This window comes from Vicugna pacos, unplaced genomic scaffold (assembly GCF_048564905.1).
Source record: "Vicugna pacos unplaced genomic scaffold, VicPac4 scaffold_21, whole genome shotgun sequence".
In the NCBI taxonomy this organism is placed as follows: Eukaryota; Metazoa; Chordata; class Mammalia; order Artiodactyla; family Camelidae; genus Vicugna; species Vicugna pacos.
Genome location: NW_027328742.1, coordinates 14,465,731 through 14,472,684, shown reverse-complemented (window position 1 = coordinate 14,472,684; position 6,954 = coordinate 14,465,731). Strand labels below are relative to the sequence as shown.

The window sequence follows — 6,954 nt, the reverse complement described above, 5'->3', positions numbered from 1 at the left end:
AGTTGGCTCCAATCTCTGCATCACCCCAATGACACAGTAAACCCTTAAAAAATGTAAATGAGGCAATACATCCTCAGGGGTAATCTTACTATGGAGGGATATTGTCCAGTTACCTTTTTATTCCTTCATAAAATTCCTAGAAGAATATTATGAAGACTTACAAAGCAAAATACAAAGCTTTGGGGTGAAGTTTTATCAGGATGATAACGTCCTTAGAGAAACATTTTTAATTGTGTGATCTTTCATAAAGGTCAGGGATTCTACTGATGACTTAACACGTAGCAGACAAGGATGAAAATGTTTTGCATTGATAGGACAGTCCCACCCAAAGAAAAATGTCCCACCCAAAACATCCAGTGTCTTGATGGATATGTATGCATTGCAAAAAGGATCATTACAATTAAGTGAGTTTGAAATCTACTCCACTTTACAGATAAATGCAAAGTATATTTTGCCAGACTTTCCTAGGAATTCAAAATTGAGGGAAGGTTGTCATTTGTTTTGTTTGGAGCTTTATCAAGAATAATTCACCTTGTCAGAAAGATTACCAATGTAAATGCAACTCTTGATATTTGAGTCACTAATAGAGTCACAAAGATTCTACATTTGTGTGTATCCATTTCACTAAGTATTCTAGCATTTACATGTTTAAATGTACATTATTTTACTATAAGTCTTATGATTATTACCATATAATACTTGTATTATGAACTATCATTCTTTTTTATCACCTTTACATTAGACTTAGAATATTTTACATACATATGCATACATATGTTTGAGGGATATAATTGTGATATTGTGATTTACAAGAGAAATAAATTTGACAGTCATTCAAATGACCAAAATGCATTTCTCATATATATTTGGTCTTTCACCAGGGTTCCTGGCACAGGGCTCCCCAAACTTTGAAATTTTCTAAGCTTTCACAGTGATAAAGATGTCTTTTGTCATGTGCGTGAGGTGACTTGTGGAAATCACCTAACATTAGGAGTGATCGCCAATGGCACCATGTAATTACAGAATTAAAACTTTCATTCCAACCATGGACTCCATGGGAAAAGGGCTGAAGTTTGAACTAATCATGGATGACAGTGATTTAATCACTTGTGCCTATTTATGTGGCTGATACTGCAATCGGTCTCAAAATGTTATATATGAACTTGCATCAAGACCACTGGGCTACTTAGGATAGAGGAAGATTCTTGGGACTCTGACCTACTAAAGTTGATTGTCTAAAGAATAAGGCTCAGAGAGCTGGAATTTTAGTGGTATGTCAGGTGGAACGAGGACAGAGTGTGGATTCAGAAGGACCGAGTTTTAGATTATCCATGCCTACTGATTTGCTTCATAACACATAGTGGTCAGTCTTTAGGAGGGTCTCTTTCCTAATTTTTGATCCTAAATATGCATACATTCATTAATCAGGCTTGCTGTGCACATAACAATTTGAGCAGTGGTAGTTGCCTCCTTAACACCACCAAGCTTTTTCCACAAACCCTGACATTTCAAGCATTTTAATACTGGTTCAGGTGAAGGCACTGTCTTCGAGGGTTTTTTGAGTGTAGCATAAAAAACCCTCTGCAGTCCATCTAACCTCTTTCTGACAGATACACTCTCTATACTCCAGATGGATCTGACAGCCTTTCTGACAAACCATCCATTTCGTTTCCTGCTTCTGTATCTAAATAGTTGCAGTTTCTTTTCCTTTGCCAGAAACGCCTTCCTCCCATGTGACGACAGTCCACATGTCTTCAAGCTCACATCCATGACTCTCCCTCCTGTGTGAAACCTCTCATCACACACACACAACATTTCCTTCTTTGCCCCTAGGATGCTCTCCATTCTGGCCCGCCTCCCACTGTCACTAACAATAGTTCTATCACAACCTACTGTACTTATTTGTTTATAAAAGCTTGGTTTCTTCCAATAAACTACATATTTTTGAAGTCAAGCCCCAGACCTTTGTTCTATCACTTTCCATATTACCTGACAGAGCGCCTGGGATATAGCAAATGCTAGAGAGATATGCAGGCGTTTGGACAAATGATGAGCACTGAGAGAACTGCTCCTGAATCTTGGCTCTACAAGTCTCAAATTTTGTGACCTTGCATACAATCATTTCTATGTCTCATACAGCTCAACTGTAAAATGAGAGTAATCATCATATTTATGTCAAAAGATTATTGTAAATGTTAAAATGAGTTGAGTCTTTTAAAGCCCTTAGTGGAATGTCTGATACAGACTAAGGTCTCAGTAAATTTTATTATGATATATGACACCTTTCTTATCATTTAAAAATTGGATAATGAGCTGAGGAAAAGTGATACTGAATATATTTGTTGCCAGAGTTATCTGTATAGACACTAAGGATAACTGAAGGCCACTTTTAAAACATTGGAGTCATAGTTGAATAGATACTCAAAGATACGTCTCCCGGAAGTACGCGTCTCCCAGAAGTACGCTTGGTGTAGGGGAAAAACTGAATTTTCTAATCAGATTGCCATGTGTTTAAATTCTCACTGCACTCACTAAGTTTACCTGGGCAAGTTAATTAATTACTCTTAATCTTTTCTTCTTGTCTATCATAGAAAATTCCAATATATACTCCATAGAGTTGTTTGACAATTTTAAAAAAGTTCCAAGGAAAGTGTTCTGCAAAGAACAGTTTCTCAAAATATAGTAATTAACATCATTACTTTTTCACTCATTCTCTTCTTTTACATTGAGCAAGAATCTCCTAAATAATGTCAATGCACTTTTTGGTGACTTGCTTTTTCAGAGTCTTTCAAAGCTCTGAAACTTTGTGGTGTTTAAAGTATCAAATACACTGGCAGCTAAAGCAGTTATAAATTACCTGGATCCATGATGTGGTCCCCTGTTGGCTGTGACTGTGAGTTGCAGATAAATGTCCAGGTTTTGGGGGTGGTGAGCAGAATGTTTCGATATTCATAATCAGGATTGGCCGTAAACATAAAATCCAAGTGACTCTGCCAGAAGATGATTTGAAAGCCACTCGGAAACATGTATCTGATGCCACATTTAAGAACCACTCACTTAGGACAGTATCTGATTCACTCAGCATTATCCTATTTGTTTTGAGTTAAGGTATCAAAACCAGAAGGAAAAGGACCTATGGAGTCCACAACTATCACCCCAATATCAGATATTAAAGAAGATAACTTAGTGGTTAAGTACCAGGTTTCTGGAGTAAGACGGCATCACTTACTACTTGTGTAATTACTAGCTACTCAGTAAAACTTGATATGGACATCTGTCAAATTGCTGATATGTTGTGGGAATAAATAAAATAATGCGTATGACTCACTGTAGAGTAGTTTATCAGGTCTTTCTGTTGGAAACATTCTCTTGATAAACTATATCAAATGCTTCTGATACATCAAATCAGATGAGAAGCCAAAGGAGATTATGGATTTAGCTATGTACGGTCATTGACCTTTGATAAGGATGTCTTTAGTAGAGCAGTAGTACCAAAAGTCTAAGTGGAATAATCATATATTGATCAATATTTTACTCAGGAAAAAATTAATTTTTTAGAATGGCATTTATTAACAATAATATTGATAGTGTTTTATGAACTAAGTGTTTTTTTATATTCCAAGGTGATGGGGATACAAATAATCATATTCTCTGTTTTTTATTTAGCTACAAATATAGGTTGATGGGAGTTAGTGTGGATGGGGTTGTCCTTTGAGTGTTAAATAGATGTACAGTTGTTTGATATATTCCTGTCTATCCATTAAAATAGAATGGTTATAGTTATATGTGCAGAAAATCCTGAAGAAAGTGAGAGTTCCTTGTTATTAAACACGTCACTACATCTAGTGTCTTATTCTAAGACATCTATTTTTGCTTAACTGCTATTATTAAAGAAAAAACTCCTTAATACTAAAAAATTATAAAAGCAATAAAATTTAAAATAATGTAAATGTTTCCAGTACAGTATTATTTATATAGTATATATGAATCACTTACATTTAAAATTGACCCTTTATCATTTTTTATTGTAAGACATGTATTAAAAAGTTTATCCTATACATACTTTTTCCCAAAATTGTGTATATATTCTCTTTTTAAATTATAATCTCATAAGTATTTTCCTCTACTTAGATACTGCTATGAGATATAAATTTATAATGGCTGTATGGTATTCCACTATATGGACACACTAAAAGAAAAATATTTGATTATTTAAAAAAATATATTAAAAGTAGGTAAAGTTCAGTACTTCAGATACAAACAAGTAACAATTTAAGCTAAGAAGTCACACATTTAGCAAAAAAGCAAACTGTCATTATGAAGGGGAACAAAGTACAAGAACATAGGTAAGTCCATCTTTCCTTTAGTTGAACAATTGTTCTTCACTGGAAAAAATAATTAACCAACTTCTGAAATATGGAATTGGATATTTTTAAAGTCATTAAACAAGGAAATCATAAGACTTAGATATCTTTTTTACCTTGGCAGCCTGTGTAAGCAAACCAAAACCAACGGCAGGCCCAATTCACTTGAATCTGAGAAAATGAAACTTAAGAACAGCCAATCACAAACAGCCAACTAGGTTTTCCTAATGTTGCAGACACTTAAACTATGGCCAATCAAACATTTTCCTTGTTTTGCCTCCACATCTACTCCATAAATACCTCTGCCCTAGCTCCTGTCTTTAGAAAAACTTCTAATGGCATTTGGTTTAGAGCTGCCTGATTTAAATTGATGTTTGTTCAAAGAAACACTTGAAAATTATAATGTGCCTAAGTTTATCTTTTAACAACATATAGTTGTAAAGTCTGAGTGGTTTTGTGGCAAAATGAAGACTCTTTCTAAAATGAGCACTTACATTGCTGGATCCTAGACTTCAATAATTGGAAGTAATACAATGCTGTATATTCTGGTATATTTTCTATTTGGAAGACACAGTGATTCAGGCTCATTTTCTCTTCTAGGTGAGATTCCCTATGGCCATGGAGAGAAGCAATGATACACTGACTGAGTTCATCCTGCTGGGCTTCACAACAGACCCTGTGATGCAGCTGGTCCTCTTCGTCATGTTCGTTGGTGTCTACTCTGTGACTGTGTTAGGAAACACCACCCTCATGGTGTTGATCTGTAATGACTCAAGGCTGCACACATCCATGTATTTTTCCACTGGGAATCTGTCTTTTCTAGATCTCTGGCATTCTTCTGTCTATACTCCAAAGATCCTAGTGACCTGCATCTCTGAAGACAAGAGCATCTCCTTTGTTGGCTGTGCAGTTCAGTTCTTCTCCACCGGGCTGGTGTACAGTGAGTGTTACCTGTTGGCTGCCATGGCTTATGACTGCTATGTGGCCATCTCAAAGCCACTGCTTTACTCTCAGGCCATGCCCATTAGGCTGTGTGCATTTTTGGTAGCAGCCTCATACCTTGGTGGCTTTATTAACTCTTCCATCATTACTAAAGGAACTTTTGCCTTGAACTTTTGTAGTAACAATATCACTGATGACTTTTTCTGTGATATCCCACCACTTGTGAAGCTGGCTTGTGGCAGGAAGGATGGCTACCAGGCTCTGATGTACTTTGTCCTGGCCTCCAATGTCATCACACTCACTGCAATCATACTCACTTCCTACCTCTTCATCATCACCTCCATCTTGAACATCCACTCCACCCAGGGTCACCTTAAAGCCTTCTCCACCTTCTGCTCCCACCTGATCTCAGTCACCTTGTACTATGGCTCCATTCCCTACATCTATGCTCTTCCATGATTGAGCTATTCTTTGGACAGGGACAAAATAATTTCTACATTTCACACTGTGGTGTTTCCCATGTTGAATCCCATGATCTATAGCCTGAGGAATAAGGATGTGAAAGAGGCTCTGAATAAACTCTTCAAATAAATGAAGATTCACTCCTTTTAATGAGATGCAAAGACAATTTTTCATCAGGTAATTATATTTCACGAAGTGCAGCCATGATGTTCCATCATGATCAAGAATCCTCACCATGACTGTTAAAGAATTTACACTCTTGATACCTGGCCATTCAAGACACCTAAATGAGAAAATTAAGGCAATTTGGAGGAAAAAATTTAAATAAAAAAATAAGGATTTTAATTAAATTTCATGTTACTCTAGATTAGACACAAAGAACTTGAAACCAAAACCTCCTTTCTATCATATTACAGTGAGAAAACAGCACACTGCTTTAGCATATGAAGGTTTTTGACTGGCTGATAATATTTAAATAGTTTTTCCTAGGAATAGAAAAAGAATGCTGAATTAATTTTCAGTTTTTTTCTATAAATATTAAGTAGTGGAATTTCCATACCCATAACTAAATTTCTTAAGCATTTTATATATACTTTTCCCCCAGAATCATTAAGACAAAGATCCAGAGTCATCCATGAAATAATCAGTACAACTAGACTTAGCAAGCATGACCTCTTCAATCTACATCTCTTGCCCATGTTGCTCAATTAAGGAAAAAATCAGTCAAGTTCCCATAGATATGATTTTTGTGAATCACTGTGTAACCCACTGGGCTATTCTTTTATTTTATAGTAGTGAACTTACATGGAATTCTGCTTCCAAACTGTGACTTTTTGAGCATCAAAACACAATCATTTTAATAAATAATAATAATAATTACAGTGAGATGAAAGAACTTGAGAAATAAAAGTCTGGGTACACATTATTCTAAAGAGAAAAAATTTACAGGGAATATGTAAAGGGAGTGATTAGGCAAGTGAGGAAATACGATGAGATGCATAAAATTTTGATTTTTAAAACTGAAACAATGTTAATGTAGTGCATTTCAATAATCCTGAATATGTCCTTATTTCTATAGGTATAAGCAGTTTAAAAAATGCAAGAAAGTAAAATGTCAGCAAGTAGTTCCCCAAAATGTAGCAACTCCACTCAGAGCAGGGAAGACTGATCAGCACAGGCAGGGATA

General features: G+C 35.6%; 1 pseudogene; it reads left to right on the top strand.

Annotated features, from left to right (window-relative positions):
- Positions 1-4,982: 4,982 nt before the first annotated feature.
- LOC140694320 (olfactory receptor 9G1-like) lies at positions 4,983-5,897 on the top strand (annotated as a pseudogene).
- The last annotated feature ends 1,057 nt before the right edge of the window (positions 5,898-6,954 follow it).